This window comes from Trachemys scripta, chromosome 1 (assembly GCF_013100865.1).
Source record: "Trachemys scripta elegans isolate TJP31775 chromosome 1, CAS_Tse_1.0, whole genome shotgun sequence".
Taxonomy (NCBI): domain Eukaryota; kingdom Metazoa; phylum Chordata; order Testudines; family Emydidae; genus Trachemys; species Trachemys scripta.
Window position 1 is genome coordinate 303,012,740 of NC_048298.1, and position 15,962 is coordinate 303,028,701.

The 15,962-nt window shown below is 39.6% G+C and overlaps 1 protein-coding gene across 5 annotated transcripts in view; it reads right to left on the reverse strand.

The window, feature by feature from the left end:
- Positions 1 to 15,962, reverse strand: part of CDK8 (cyclin dependent kinase 8) — a 166,087-nt gene that overhangs the window by 64,623 nt on the left and 85,502 nt on the right. The window lies entirely within an intron of this gene.

Below are 15,962 nucleotides of genomic sequence, written 5' to 3' on the forward strand. Positions count from 1 at the left end.
ATTGTGCTGCTCTCACTCTTTCAGGCTTCAGGCAGAAATAGTAAAGCTATTGTCTTGCAATCTGTCAAAAAGGCATCTTTGTGAATGAAGGAAAATTTGTCCTCCGCACCAACTTGTCATTGTAAAACACAGTATTAGGGCTTGACAGACATTGTTCCTAGTTCAGAAATACTTCAAGGATGTAACTGTTTTGAGACTACCCACATTTATGGAAAGGAAATAGTGATATTGTCTGAGCAGTTAAGAGGCAAGCTACTGATGAACTTAGGTTCCAAATTAGAAGTCGGAGGAAGACTGATCAGTTCTGTTGCTTTTAGGAATTTCTTTAAAAGCCGACATGAGGATAAGTAGTCTGATTTGTCCTCCCCTAAGTCACCTGCATAAGGCTGGGACCTTAAAAGTGTGAGTTGGAACAAAAAAGAGTCCATACTACTGAGACGCCAGTATGGCGATTATTCTTAGAAAGATTCAATTTATTTATTTTCCTCTGCAGTACTGCTTAAACTTTACTCATTCAGGAAAGATTCAATCAATAGAGATTACTCCTGAACTGGCTCAAGTTCCTTTTCCTAACATTACCTACTCACGAAGGTCAATTATTAAACAGCATTATATTGTAAAAAATATTGCATTTATTGAGCTTCTTGGATTTGTTTCCTGTGGTTGCAAAGTCCTCTCTATTCAAGACTCCCTGGTAGGCCTGCTTGTCTCACTTGTTCAATGTGTCTATATGAGAATTTTTATTCTGCCATTGCCTATAGTAATCTATTTACTCATAAAACCTGTGCTTGCCACCCCTCGCCCCCGACACACACACACACACACACACACACACACACACACACACACTTTTCATTTGGGTAGAGGAAATTCAGAGTTAAGGCGATAAAATGCAAACATTTTATTAAAGATTTGTAACTATGACCAGTGAAGACTTAAAATAAGCTTTTCAGATATTAGCGTTTCTCTTGTCAGCTAAATAAGAACGTAAGAATGGCCATATTGGGTCAGTATCCTGTCTTCCCAGTGGCCAGTGCCAGATGCTTCAGAGGGAATGAACAGATCAAGGCTATTTTGAGTGATCCACCCCATTGTCCAGTCCCAACTTCCAGCAGTTGCAGGTTTAGAGATACCTAGCATACTATTTATTTTTTTAAGATTAAGTTAACATGCAAGTCATCAGAAGGCTATGAAATAAAATACTGTAAAGCTATATTATGTCTGGAGAAGTATATCAGATTAATAGTTTTTAATTTATATTTTCAGAGAGCTAAAGTCGGTCTATAATGAAATCACAACTGGAAAATATCACTTCCCAGTATTTTAGCTAATGAAATCGATTGACCATGGTGCTGAACAGTTCTAATCCAAGGGGGTATGTGAGAGGTAACATTTCAGGCAATATAGGATTAGCTCATTTTCAATACTGCAAGCTCAAATACACCTCCTTTCAGATGTACTGTGGTTATGGAAGTGCCCCATCTCCAAAGGTGAGAAAAAAAATACAGAGATAAGTAGCTACAGAAAGATGGAATGTTTCTGCATTGAGAGTTAATCAAAATCGAGAATTAAACTATTCTGACGCCTGTACTAAATACACTTGGTGTCCTAAAGGGGATGACATAGGGATTGTTTCTACATGCTGTTAATCAGAGCTCTGGACTCCAGCACTTCAACTCTGTGCTGCGAGCCACCATCTGCAGTTAAGTACGGCCAGGCTGAGTCAAAATTTAAATAGCAGACCTTAAAGGAACCCCCAGACACTGCAGGAAGTAGAACTGATTCAGAAGGGGAACTCTTTCATTCTCAGAAAGTACTTACCCTACTTCATTTAACTGTCCTACTTCATAATCCAAAAGAGTAATTTATCTCACCCCATGACCACTTAGCTTCCTTAACAGCCTCTTGGGGTGGCCTGCCTTTATCACTTAGAAAGAATGATCCTGGGGAGAAGATAGAAGCAAAGAAGTTGTCTATCAGCTTATCTTGGGCTGGATTTCCAATTTCTGAAAAGTCTCCTCTGAGTCTGTTAAAATGATTTGTTTCTTAGAACAGAGATTAAATTGTCAATTAACTTTCTCAGGCACTTAACCGGTTTACATGTATCTAGTTGAAATCACCTCTTATATATAAAAATGATAATTATTACCTCTGATATTTTTAAGCATTGCTTATCTGAAGGCTGGTAGTATTGCAATACAGTAGAACCTTGATTTTACAGACACCAATCTTACAATCAGTTATACAAACAATTTTTCCTGATGAGGGAAAAACATAAAAATCACATAAAGTGATGTCTGTGAAGAACAAGTCAACATCCCCTAACATTCTGATGCATTCAATGTATTGGAAATTGCTTTGTAGTGGTTTGAAGGACAAGTGACGTAGTGCACCACACTACAAATTTTACACTACAACTCAGGTAATTGAGTTGTTCAATTTTATTAACTGAATCCCACATTAGTTCATAAAGCAAGGGTTCTACTGTAGTATATTTATTACTTCAGGAGAATTTGTATAGATGCAACCCCCCCATAGACCTTTGCTCCTATTCACATTACAGAGATTACCGAGCTACATATTTTTTCCTGTTCATCAACAGAATGTGTTATTAGATTCTAATCAGCTCCAGTTCAAACAGGGTTCCATGGGTATTATTGAGAACAGGGTTTGGCCTACAAAATGGGGATGTGCAAGAAGAAATGAAATAGTTTGACTTAAATCTTTGATTGAGCTATATGGCTGGAAGTTGGGGGAGGGGGAAGTGTTTACTTGCAAAAGCAATATTTTTTATAAAGAATAACTGATACAAACATGGAACCCTATCAAGTCATTTTTACAGTTATTTTTCAGTGTAGAAGAACACTGATCTTATGAGCATTAAATTCATTCAAAAAAGAAAAAGTGAGACAGCATTCCAGAATGGCAAGACAGGCAACGAACAAGGCTCTGCTCGCTGAAGACAATAACAAACGTTTAAAAAGCCATTCACTAGATATTATTTTGACAATAGTGTTTAAAAATTAGAATTAATTCTAACACAAAGAGAAACAAAGGTTCTAACAGACCAAACAAGAAAACAACCCTTTACTAAACACATGCATGAACTCCTACAAGGACAGATAGGAAGGTAACTGTTTACATCATTCAAATAGATTTAATTGTCAAGTACTGTACTAGATTCCAAGGTAACACTTCTCTCTATTTGTAGTTTCACAACAAACTAAAAATACACATGCTTCCTCCAGCTTTCTTTATGAACTGTGCACTTCTAGATTATGGCAAGACAACTTGGGCAGTTTCTTGCTTCCTCAGATTTCTTTGAACCCCCTATCAATCCGGTTATAGGTTTTAATATGGGATAGAAACTAAATGGTTTGTGTATGTTGATTTCTTCCTTGAAATGAGCAAAAATAAAGTGTCTCTGTAGATTCATTTAGGTCTGTTTGAAACCTTTGGTATCACTGACAATGAAAAAAAGGTTGTCTAGTTAGTGGACACGAATAGAAATGGATGGAGCTGCTGAGTGGCTCTGTTCCTGTCATTTTGAGATAAACCTACGGGTAGGTGTGGAGAATTGTTTCCCTTACTCAAGGGTTCTCTCTGGTCAGGCATCACAATGGTCTATGTTGTCATTGCTCTTGTTCAATGTGTTCATGAGGCCTCAGAGAACCAGTGAGAAGATAAGGGCTACAATGCATTTAGTGTGCTGCTAACACCCAGTTCTACATCTTTGTCACCGCTGACCGAGCTGTAGTAGTAACAAACTACCCAGTGTCTAGACTATCACTAGCTGGATGTGACTCAATATGGATGGCCTTTGGGAAGCAGCTATAAGAGTTATGTCAGCAGCCCCTATTGAGTAAGTATGGCTACTATTTGGGAAGAGAAGAGCATACTTGGCATTTGATCTGGGGCTGCTCCTCAATGCCCAGGTAGCAGCTGTGTCCAAGAGTGTTTTTCTCCATCCGTGCCTTGCAATGAGACGTTCTCACAAATAGCCATACTTTTGTCACCTTGAGATTAGATTGCTGTGATACATTCTACAGGAGATACACCTTATGATCATTCAGAAACTGAATACAGTGCAGGATGTTACAGCCTGTTTAATCTGAGATACACATCAGACCAGTGTACTGTGACCTACACGGATTTCCAATAAGTTTCTGGGTAGAATTCAAGGGGCTGCTTTTAAACCATTGTTTGCGACCTGGTTACCTGAGAATTCATCTCTTTCCATAATATATTAGTTACAGTTGAGATCAGCAGGGGGCACTTGAGCTCAAGCTCCCTTAATAAAGTAAGAGAGAGATGCTGGTAGAGCATTCTCTGTGTGCGGGTCTCCTGCTTTGGAACTCACTTCCACCTCTTGTGGTCTACCAGAGTCCAGAACATTAGTCTTCCAGGCATGCTGCAAAGCCCATTTTTTGTCTCTCTTCTCTAAGGCTGTTAAGGAGAGTATAGCCTGGAATAGGTATAGAACACCAGAGTTACAAACTGACGAGTCAACCACACACCTCATTTGGAACCAGAAGTACACAATCAGGCAGCAGAGACGAAAAAAAGCAAAATGTACAGTATATTACTGTGTTAAACAAACTACTAAAAAAATAAAGGGCAAGTTTAATAAAACAAGACTTTACAATGTAAAGAAATGGTTTCTGTGCTTGTTTAATTTAAATTAAAATGATTAAAAGCAGTATTTTTCTTCTGCAGTAAAGTTTCAAAGCTCCAGTAAGTCAATGTTCAGTCATAAACTTTTGAAAGAACAGCCATAACGCTTTGTTCAGAGTTATGAACATTTCAGAGTTACAAACTGTCAAGGCTGCTTCCCCACTCTGAACTTTAGGGTACAAATGTGGGGGCCTGCATGAAAACTTCTAAGCTTAACTACCAGCTTAGATCTGGTCCGCTGCCACCATTCCCAAAGCTAGTTCCCTTCCCTGGAAAGCCTTGAGAAACTCTTCACCAATTCCCTGGTGAATACAGATCCAAACCCCTTGAATCTTAAAGCAAGGAGAAATTAACCATCCCCCCTCCTTCCTCCCACCCACTCCTGGTGGATCAAGATCCAACCCCCTTGGATCTAAAAACAAGGAAAAATCAATCAGGTTCTTAAAAAGAAGGCTTTTAATTAAAAGAAAAAAGGTAAAAATCATCTCTGTAAAATCAGTATGGAAATTAACCTTACAGGGTAATCAAACTTAAAGAGCTCAGAGGACCCCCCTCTAGCCTCAGGTTCAAAGTACAGCAAACAGAGATAAACACTCTAGTAAAAGGTACATTTACAAGTTGAGAAAACTAAGTAAAACTAACACGCCTTGCCTGGCTGTTTACTTACAAGTTTGAAATAGGAGAGACTTGTTTAGAAAGATGTGGAGAACCTGGATTGATGTCTGGTCCCTCTCAGTCCCAAGAGCGAACAAACTCCCAAACAAAGAGCACAAACAAAAGCCCCGCCCCCCCAAGATTTGAAAGTATCTTGTCCCCTTATTGGTCCTTTGGGTCAGGTGTCAGCCAGGTTACCTGAGCTTCTTAACCCTTTACAGGTAAAAGGATTTTGGAGTCTCTGGCCAGGAGGGATTTTAGAATACTGTACACAGGAGAGTTGTTACCCTTCCCTTTATAGTTATGACACAAACAACCACCATTCCCGAGGGGTTCGTAACTCAGATTCTAGTGTATATCTATGGTCAGTCCTTTTCTTACTTTGTGACTTTAAAGTGTGAGATTAGCTCTTTGATACAGGACTGGCACCTATAATTATGTTAGACATTTTATGCCACCTAATTGCATTGTTATAATAAATGTGCTCTTAATCATCAAATTTAAGTGCAATATGGTATTAAAATGATAAGAGGTACTTTAAGGCAAGCTCACTGAGAACTACAGACCGAGCAATAGTAAACCAAATGACTTTGAATTGCTGTCAGTCATGACATCAAAAGCAGAGTGTAAAATGTTTATATATTGATTTGACCTCTAAGTGAACTTTGGCATTTATTTGCTGAAGTAATTTAAAGGTACGCATAATAAAAGTTTACAAAAAGGTGAAACTACATTTATGTTCTTTCAAAAATATTGTTCTTCAGGTAGCAGGCATCTCCCTCACATTAGCTTGCTTCTTCCAATTACCCCTTCCACGGATTCCATACTACAGAGAGAATTAAAGAATACCATTACCAAAATATGCTTTGACTTTTTGAATTTATGTCACTAGTGTCCTAGAAAAAAACCCAACACTACATCATTTATAATATACTTGCACAGAGAAAAACAGAAATGTAGAGCTGGAAGGGACCTCGAGAGGGCAGTACCCAGTATACCTAGACCATCCCTGACAGTTATCTGTCTAACCTGACAGTTATCTTAACAACCTCCAACAACAGGGATTCCACAACATACTTTGGTAGCCAATTCCAGAACTTAACTACCCTTATAGTTAGGAAGTTTTTCCTAATATCTAACCTAAATATCTCTTGCTGCAGACTAAGCCCATTCCTGCTTGTCCCAATTTCAGTGGACATGGAGAAAAATTAGCTACAGTTGTCTCTACAAATATGTTAAGGGCTATTACAGACTTATCAGATCCCCGTTCCCCAGTCTTCTTTTCTCAAGAACAAACATGCCAAGTTTTTCAACCTTTCCTCATAGGTCATGATTTCCAAACCTATCATAATTTTTGTTCTCTTCTGGACCCTCTCCAATTTGTCCATATCCTTCTTAAAGTGTGGCACCCAAAACTGGACACAATACTCCAGCTGAGCCCTCAACAGTGCCAAATAGAATGGGCCAATATTCTCCTGTGTCTTACATACAATACCCCTGTTAATACACCTCAGAATACTAGCTTTTTTCACAACTGCACCATACTGTTGGCGCCTATTCAATTTGTGAACCATTATAACCCACAGATTCTTTACTGCAGTACTACTGACTATTCTTCCTAACAATAGTACCTGGCACTTGTCTTTTCTGAATTTTATATTTATTTCAGACCAACTCTCTAATTTATCAAGGTTGTTTTGAAATCCAATCCTGTCCTCCAAAGTGCTAGCAACCCTTCCCCAGCTTGCCTCCATCCCCAAATTTTATATTCTCCACTCTATTATCCCAGTCATTAATGAAAATGTTGACTAAATACCAGACCCAGAACTGACCCCTGTGGGACTCCACTAGATGTGTACACAAGCAGGAGAATCACAACTTTAGCTCGTAGTATAGAGGCAGCCTATGTACAGTTTTTTCAATCAATTGTTCACCACCTTTTAGTAATTTCAACTATACCATATTTCCCTGGTTTGCTTATGAGAATGTCACAGGTTACTTAAGCCTTATTAAAAGATATATCACATCTACTGCTTCCACGCTACTCAGTAGGCCAATAATCATGTTAAAGTTAATTAGGTTAGTTTGCATGATTTGTTCTTGACAAATCCATGTTGGCTATTACTTCTCCTATTATCCTGTAGGTGCCTGCAAATTGATTGTTTAATAATTTGTTCCAATTTCTTTCCAGGTATCAAAGGTAGGCTGACTGATCCATAATTTCATGGGTCCTCTTCGCTTCCCTTTTTAAAGGTATGCATTGTGTTTGCTCTTCTCCAGTCGTCTGGGATCTCACCCACCCTCTGGGAGTTCTTGAAAATAAATTGCTAATGTTTCTGAAACTGCTTCAGCTAGTTCTTTAAGCACCCCGGGGTACTAACTTGAATACACCCATATTATCTAAATATTCTTTAACCTGTTTTTTCCCTATTCTGTTTTGTGTTCCTTTCCGCTTGGTAATATTAACTGTGTTAATCATCTGGTCACAATAAACCTTTTTAGTGAAAACAGAGTCAAAAAACAGACAAACCTCAGCCTTCTTGATGTCATCCATCATTAACTCTCCTCCCCTACTAAGTAGTGGCCCTACCTTTTTCTTTGTCTTTCTCTTGCTCCTAATATATTTATAAAACTTCTTCCTATTGCCTTTTATGTCCCTTGCTAGGTGTAACTCATTTTGTGCCTTAGTCTTTCTGATTTGTCCCTACATGCTTGTGCTGTTCTCTTGCACTTATACTTAGCAATTTGTTCATATTTGCACTTTTTTGTGGGATTCCTTTTTGACTTTCAGGTCATTAAAGAGCTCCTGATGGAGCTAGATTGGCCTCTTACTAGTCTTCATATCTTGCATTCATATCAGAATAGTTTGCTTCTGTGCCTTCAATATTGTGTCTGTGAAACTTCCAGCTCTCCTGAGAGACAAGGAGGGTAAGGTACGATCTCTTATTGGACCAAGTTCTGTTGGTGAGAGAGAAGCTATTGAGCTTACACAGAGCTCTTCTTCAGGTCAGACCCCGTCTAATACTCTGGGACCACCATGGCTACAACACTAATACAAGCTCACTGAGCTCCTTCGTCCCTTAGATCTTCTTTTCACTGGACCTTACAGGTTTGTTCAAGTCTACTTTTTTGAAGTCCACTCTCCTTATTCTGGTGCGCTTACATACCTAATTGTACTTAAGTTTAATGCTACTAAGTTTTACTTTTGTGAACTACCTGAGGTCTACTATGACTAGGTTGCAGGCAACACCAAGCATGCCATTTAAACACCCTAGACATTGCTTAGATTCACTGAAATACCTTACTCCAAGTTTAATCCCTAGCCAATTGTAAGGGCTTATCTACACTTACCGGAGGATTGACGCTGCCGCAATCTATGCATCAGCGGTCAATTTAACTGGTCTAGTGAAGACCAGCTAAAGCGATGGCCGATCGCTCTCCCGTTGACTCCTGTACTCCACCTGATCGAGAAGAGTAAGGGGAGTCGACAGGAGAGTGTCTCCCGTCAACATCGCGTACTGTGGACCTCATGGTAAGTAGATCTAAGCTATGTCAATTTGAGTTACGCTATTCACAACTCAAATTGCGTAGATTAGATCGACTTTTCCTTTTAGTGTAGACAAGGTCTAAGTGAGTGTACTGTATTTTCAGTGTGCGGATTACTAAAAGTTGATCCCAATCTTTGAACACAAAAAAAAATCTTTTTTTTTTTTTAAACTTCAGACTACTCAAGAATCAAAATATTTTTATACATTGTATTTTATACAGGAACCATCATACACAAGTATATAGGTTTGAAGAAAATGTAGTTTTCTTTTACTAATGTGTATTTAAGCAGCTGCTTACAAATCAGAGATAGATCACTAATTTCTCTTCTTCAGTAGAGTTCTATGAAAAGAATTTTTTCATTTTAATCTGAGGAGAAAATTAGTGATGCATCCTTGTAACAGGATAAAGCATCAAAATTCTGGAGTACCCCTGAACAGAGAAGATAGGGAACCATGAGCTCCAAGGATGTCCTCCTCAGGATTTAGTAGCCCAGCCAAACCACAGTACAGGAGCAGCAGCAGCTCATTGTTGGTCTCTTTACTATGCTGCTGGGTTCAGTGCTCAGGTTCTCAGTTCAGAGAAGGGACAGTTGGCTCATACTGTTAGTGTGAAGAATTGGCATCCTTTGATCCGCTATTTGCTTTGCCTGCTTCTCACCCACCTCCACAAGAAGAAAAACCTGCTGTTCCTGTATTTTTTTTTTTTTTTTTTTTTACACACACACACACACACACACACACACACACCCCCCTCCATTGTACTGTGGAAGAAGGGGAAAGAAGAGATAACGGGGTTACAGTAACAATGGGAAAGAGAGGAGGGACAGCAGAAAAGAATGCTGAGAAAGAAGTGAAGAAAATAAGGGGAGAGGGGGAATGCAATGAAGAGAAAGTAGTAACCTGGGAAGAGACAGCAGAAGGAAAATTAAGAACAAGGGAAAATCAGAGAAGTGTTTGAGATGAGATATAAAAGGACAGTCAAAAACAAAACTAGTAGTATTTAAAGAAAAGAATTAGATAAAACAGACATTGAAAGGTTAAGATAAAACCTTAAGAAGCTATACAATAGAAGTGAAGGAAAGAAAAGGAACAAAAAAAGGCTTTTATAATTTCACAGATTTGGCAAACATATTACAATAAAATACTCCTGTTTATATGTGGGTGTATACACATACAGTTTTGATTATATTCTAAATGCAAATTCCCATTCTTGCATGATTTCCGAGGGAAATAGCCATTTTAGGACTCCCAGTGATTTTTGTGGATTGGCTAGTTTGGCAATCAGCAAAAATAAAAGTATCAAAGGGGTAGCTGTGTTAGTCTGGATCTGTAAAAGCAGCAAAGAGTCCTGTGGCACTTTATAGACTAACAGACGTATAGGAGCATGAGCTTTTGTGGGTGAATACCCACTTTGTCGGTTGCATGTCTCATGTATTCACCCACGAAAGCTCATGCTCCTATATGTCTGTTAGTCTATAAAGTGCCACAGGACTCTTTGCTGCTTTTACAAAAATAAAAGGTGATTTTCTCAGCACATTACTGCATAAACAGGAGTTAGGTTATTGCCCAAACCCTAGGTATTATCCTTCTAAAGAAAGATTCAGGACTTGCAAAAACTGCAGGTGCAAGAAAACTACAGATTCAGCAATTATAGTCTTTCTGCAGTTTTTACTGTTTCATACAGAATATCCTTCCATCACCATACACACCTACTTCTAAAAGCTAGATTTTAGCTTCTTTCATTATGAAGACAGCTTTCACAATATAAACTGATGTACTGTTGACTGCTAACTCTCCAGCAAAACACCAGCTTCAAATTCAATGCCTAACTAGTACCATTTAAATACTAACTTTAAGAAAGTTTACTAAATTGTCTCAGGTGGAGACAAAATACTTTTCAGAGACATGGAGTTCTTTCTTCTTCAAAGCAGAATTTACCTGCCACTCTACCGTCGACTTAAAAAAAATATATATATAGATTCTTTGTCTAGGAACAGGTTGGCTGACCTAGTGAGGAGGGCTTTAAACTAGGTTCGATGGGGGCAGGTAATGATACTGCGAGGTATGACTGTGAGCAGATCAGAAGTGACTTCAAGGCTCTGGGAGTAAGGGTGAAGGAGCTGGGGGCACAAGTGGTGTTCCCTTTGATCCTTCTAGTCAAGGGTAGGGGCCCAGGCAGAAACAGATGCATCCTGAAAATGAATGCCTGGCTCCAAGGATGTTGTCACCAGGAGCGCTTCAGCTTCCTTGACCAGAGGATGTTGTTCCAAGAAGAAGGATTGCTAAGCAGAGATGGGGTCCATCTATCGAGGAAGGAAAAAAAATATACTTGGATATAGACTAGCTAACCTACAGAAGAGGGCTTTAAACTAGGTTCGATGGGGCAGGTAACAAAAGCCCACCGGTAAGTCAAGAACATGGAGACCTGGGAGAAGGGTCAGAATCTGGGGAAAGCATGGGCTGTTGTAGCAGGGACAAGGGAGAGAAGAGAAAACATGGGGGTGGGGGGCAGGGAGGAATCAAATTATTTTCTTAGGTGTCTGTATACTAATGCGAGAAATATGGGGAATAAGCAGGAAGAACTTGAAATGCTAGTTAATAAATAAACTATGACAAAGTTGGCATCAGAGACTTGGTGGGATAATACATGACTGGAATATTGGCATAGAAAGGTACAGCTTGCTCAGGAAGTTCACACAGGAAAAAAAGGGAGGTGATATTGCCTTATATATTAAAAATGTATACACACTGACTGAGGTTGAGCTCAAAATAGGAGACAGACTTGTTGAAATACTCTGGATAAGGATAAAGAGGGAAAAACAAGGGTGATGTCATGGTAGGGGTTTACTACAGACCACCTAACCAGGAAGAAGAGGAGGGTGAGCCTTTTTTTAAGCAACCAACAAAATCATGTAAAGCAAAGGACTTGGCGGTAATGGGGGATTTTAACTCCCCAGACATCTACTGGGAAAATAACATAGCAGGGCACAGATTATCCAACAAGTTTTTGGAATATACTGGAGACAATTTTTTAGTCCAGAAGATAGAGAAAGCTACTACAGGAGAGCTGTTCTAGATTTGATTTTGACAAATAGGGAGGAACTGGTTGAGAATTTGAAAGGCGGAAGGCAGCATAGGTGAAAATGGTCATGAAATGATAGAGTTCATAATTCTCAGGAATGGTGGGAGGGAAAACAGCACAATAAAGATAATGGATTTCAAGAATGCACTTCAGCGAACTCAGGGAGTTGTTAGATCAGATCCCATGGGACACAAGTCTAAGGGGAAAAACAGTTCAACAGATTTGATAGTTTTTTAGAGAGACATTAATAAGGGCACAAGAATAAACTATCCCACTGCGTAGGAAAGATAGAAAGTATGGCAAGAGACCACCCAAGCTTAATCAAGAGATCTTCAATGATTTGAAACCCCAAAAAGAGTCTTTTAAAAAGTAGAAACTAGATCAAATTGCAAAGGATGAATATAAACAAACAAGTACACCTCTACCTCGATATAACGCTGTCCTCGGGAGCCAAAAAATCTTACCGCATTATAGGTGAAACGGCGTTATATTGAACTTGCTTTGATCCATGGGATTGCGCCGCCCCGCCCCCCTGGAGCAGTGGTTTACCATGTTATATCCGAATTCGTGTTGTATCGGGTCGAGTTATGTCAAGGTAGCGGTGTATATAGGGACAAAATCAGAAAGGCTAAGGCACAAAACAAGATTAAACTAGCTAGAGATATAAAGAGTAACAAGAAAGCATTCTACAAATACATTAGAAGCAAGAGGAAGACCAAGGACAGGGTAGGCCCATTACTCAATGAGTGGGGAAAAAACAATAAAAGAAAATGTGGAAATGGCAGAAGTGCTAAATGACTTTTTTGTTTCAGCCATTAGTGATTATCTTTGAAAAGTCATGGAAGACCGGAGAGACTGCAGAGGACTGGAAGAGAGCAAATATAGTGCCCATCTATAAAAAGGGAAATAAGGACAACCTGGGGAATTACAGACCAGTCATCTTAACTTCAGTATCTGAAAAGATAATGGAGCAAATTATTAAGCAATCCATTTGTAAACAACTAGAAGATAATAAGGTGATAAGTAACAGTCAGCATGGATTTGTCAAGAACAATCGTGTTAAACCAACCTAAGAGCTTTTTTTTGAAAGGGTAACAAGCCTTGTGAATGGGTAAAAAATGATAGATGTGGTATATCTTGACTTTAGTAAGGCTTTTGATACTGTCTCGCATGACCACCTCATAAACAAAACTAGGGATATACAACCTAGATGGAGAGACTATAACGTGGATGCATAACTGGTTGGAAAACTGTTCTCAGAGAGTAATCATCAGTGGTTCACAGTCATGCTGGAAGGGCATATCAATCAATTCTGGGTTGGGTTCTGTTCACTTTTTTCATCAATGATTTAGATAATGGCATAGAGAGTACACTTATAAAGTTTGTGGACGATATCAAGCTGCAAGGGGTTGCAAGTGCTTTGGAGGATAGGAGTAATTCAAAATGATCTGGACAAACTGGAGAAATGGCCTGAAGTAAACAATATAAAATTAAATAAGGACAAATGCAAAGTACTCCACTTAGGAAGGAACAATCAGTTGCGCACACACAAAATGGGAAATGACTGCCTATGAAGGAGTACTGCTGAAAGGGATCTGGGAGTCATAGTGGATCACAAGCTAAGAAAGAGTCAACAGTGTAACACTGTTGCGCGCGCACACACACACGCGCACACACACACACAAATACGCAAATATTCTGGAACGTATTAGCAGGAGTCTTGTAAGCAAGACACATGAAGTAATTTTTCCACTCTACTCCACACTGATTAGGCCTCAACTGGAGTATTGTGTCCAGTTCTGGGCACTACATTTCAGGAAACATGTGGACAAATCGGAGAAAGTCCAGAGAAGAGCAACAAAAATGATTATAGGTCTATTATAGGAAAATGACCCTATGAGGGAAAATTGAAAAAACTGGGTTTGTTTAGTTTGGAGAAGAGAAGACTGAGGGGGGACATAACAGTTTTCCAAGTACATAAAAGACTGTTACAAGGAGGAGGGAGAAAAATTGTTCTCCTTAACCTCCGAGGACAGGACATGAAGCAATGGGCTTAAATTGCAACAAGGGAGGTTTAAGTTGGACGCTAGGAAAAACTTCCTGTCAAGGCAGTTAAGCACTTGAATAAATTGCCTAGGGAGGTTGTGGAATCTCCATCATTGGAGATTTTTAAGACCAAGTTAGACAAACACCTTCAGGGATGGTCTAGATAATATTTAGTCCTGCCATGAGTGCAGGAGACTGGACTAGGTGACCTCTTGATGTCCCTTCCAGTCCTAGGATTCTATCCTTGGAATTCTCTCCTGTAATTTCTCCCATCTCTCCTACATAGTTTTAAAATGAAGATAAATGTATTAAGCTATTGTTGCACATTACTGTACACGTTATACATACCTACAATTGCAATAAAGAGAGAACGCATTTTGACTTACAATGACAAGGAGAGTTTTTAAGGAAACAGAGTAGCAACATTTTACTCAGTTAATGGATTGCTGGAGAGTTATAAGGCTGGTATTTTAGCCCTGCACACTCAGATATCCTGGCAAAAGACATTTTTTTTAATAGATTACATTTGGATTCAATTTTCTACTCCCAAATTAAGCATGAACTTCTACTACCCTGCCTTTGATAGCTAGAGATACAGGCCTACCCAGGTTCTGTTTTGCAAACTCATTTTGCTCTAGTATGGTACTGCCTCATTAAACGCCAGAAATATGGATTCAAAAAAGGAACCAAGCAAGTATTTTACAGACAGACAATCTCCACAGAAGAGAAACAATTTTCCAATGGCCCTGGAATAACTAAAGAAAACACCTCTAATATATACACTATTATCCCCTAAAGTGTAACTTAAATACATTTTAAATTGAGTGATTTTCTCTGCTGGTGAATGTTTCTGATGGACAACCCAGAAATAGAAGTTGCGTGTGAACATATATAGCATGGACAGCCACAGAACAAGCTTCTGTACTGGAGGGGAGAGGGTAAAATGGGGTCCAACTACAGCTACTCCTCCCCCCCCCCAGCACCCTTTTGGTCCAAAAACTGAGCAGGGGAGACCCTTGAACTCTGGGAGCACTTGCACCCAGGTGATGCTTCCCCTTTCCCCATCAAGTGAGCTTGGGAGAAAACTGCAGAGAGGAGCCAGGCAGAGACTCCAGCCAGCAGGGACAGATGCAGTCAAAGCAAGGGCCTTTGATCCTTTAGGCATGTGAACAACTTTCTACAATTTTAACTGGACATTCTGTGCCCTGTGCTGATCAGCTGTTTGCTCCAACTGTCCTGCTGCTGCTCCCATTCCCTCAGTGTCTCTTCACCTCAGCTTCATTCCACACCCTCTCCTCTTACCCTGTTCTCCCTGTATTGTCCCCCTCAATCCCATTCCCCTCCCTTTTTATTTTCATTTAACTTATACCCTCTGAACTAAATCCCCACACACAAAAATTGTGGCCCCTAATATGACATTTGCTGCCACCACATTGTTCACTCTGCTTGTATGCTATATCCCTTCCCTCACCTGGTCTCTGTCTAGATTATAAGCTTCTCAGCTCAGCTCAGCAGGGACCGTCTACTGCTCTTTATCTGTATAGTGCCTAGCACAATATCACCCAAGACTCATCAGGTCCTTAGGTACCACTGTAATAAACATATTAAATAATAAACTTTCTGGCCAACAAACCTCATCAGTGTTCTGCAAGGACAGCTTCTTAGGATGAAAAGGCAGCTCAGTCTCCACGCCGATTCTTGGCTCTTTGCTCAAACTACTAAAAGGCGGCTGCCAATTTTCACTGGGCAAACCTGCATGCTGGACTGAGACCCACCAACTCATTTCACATACGTCACCAAGTAGCCATGATTTTGGCAACAACTTTTGGCAACTACCAACTTAAGATCATATTCAACTCACAGACCTAGATGTGAAAGGCTCTGTCATAAATTACCCATCTCCCGAGCCATCCAGTACACAATGTATGATTAATTTTTGCACTCTGATTAGATCACTT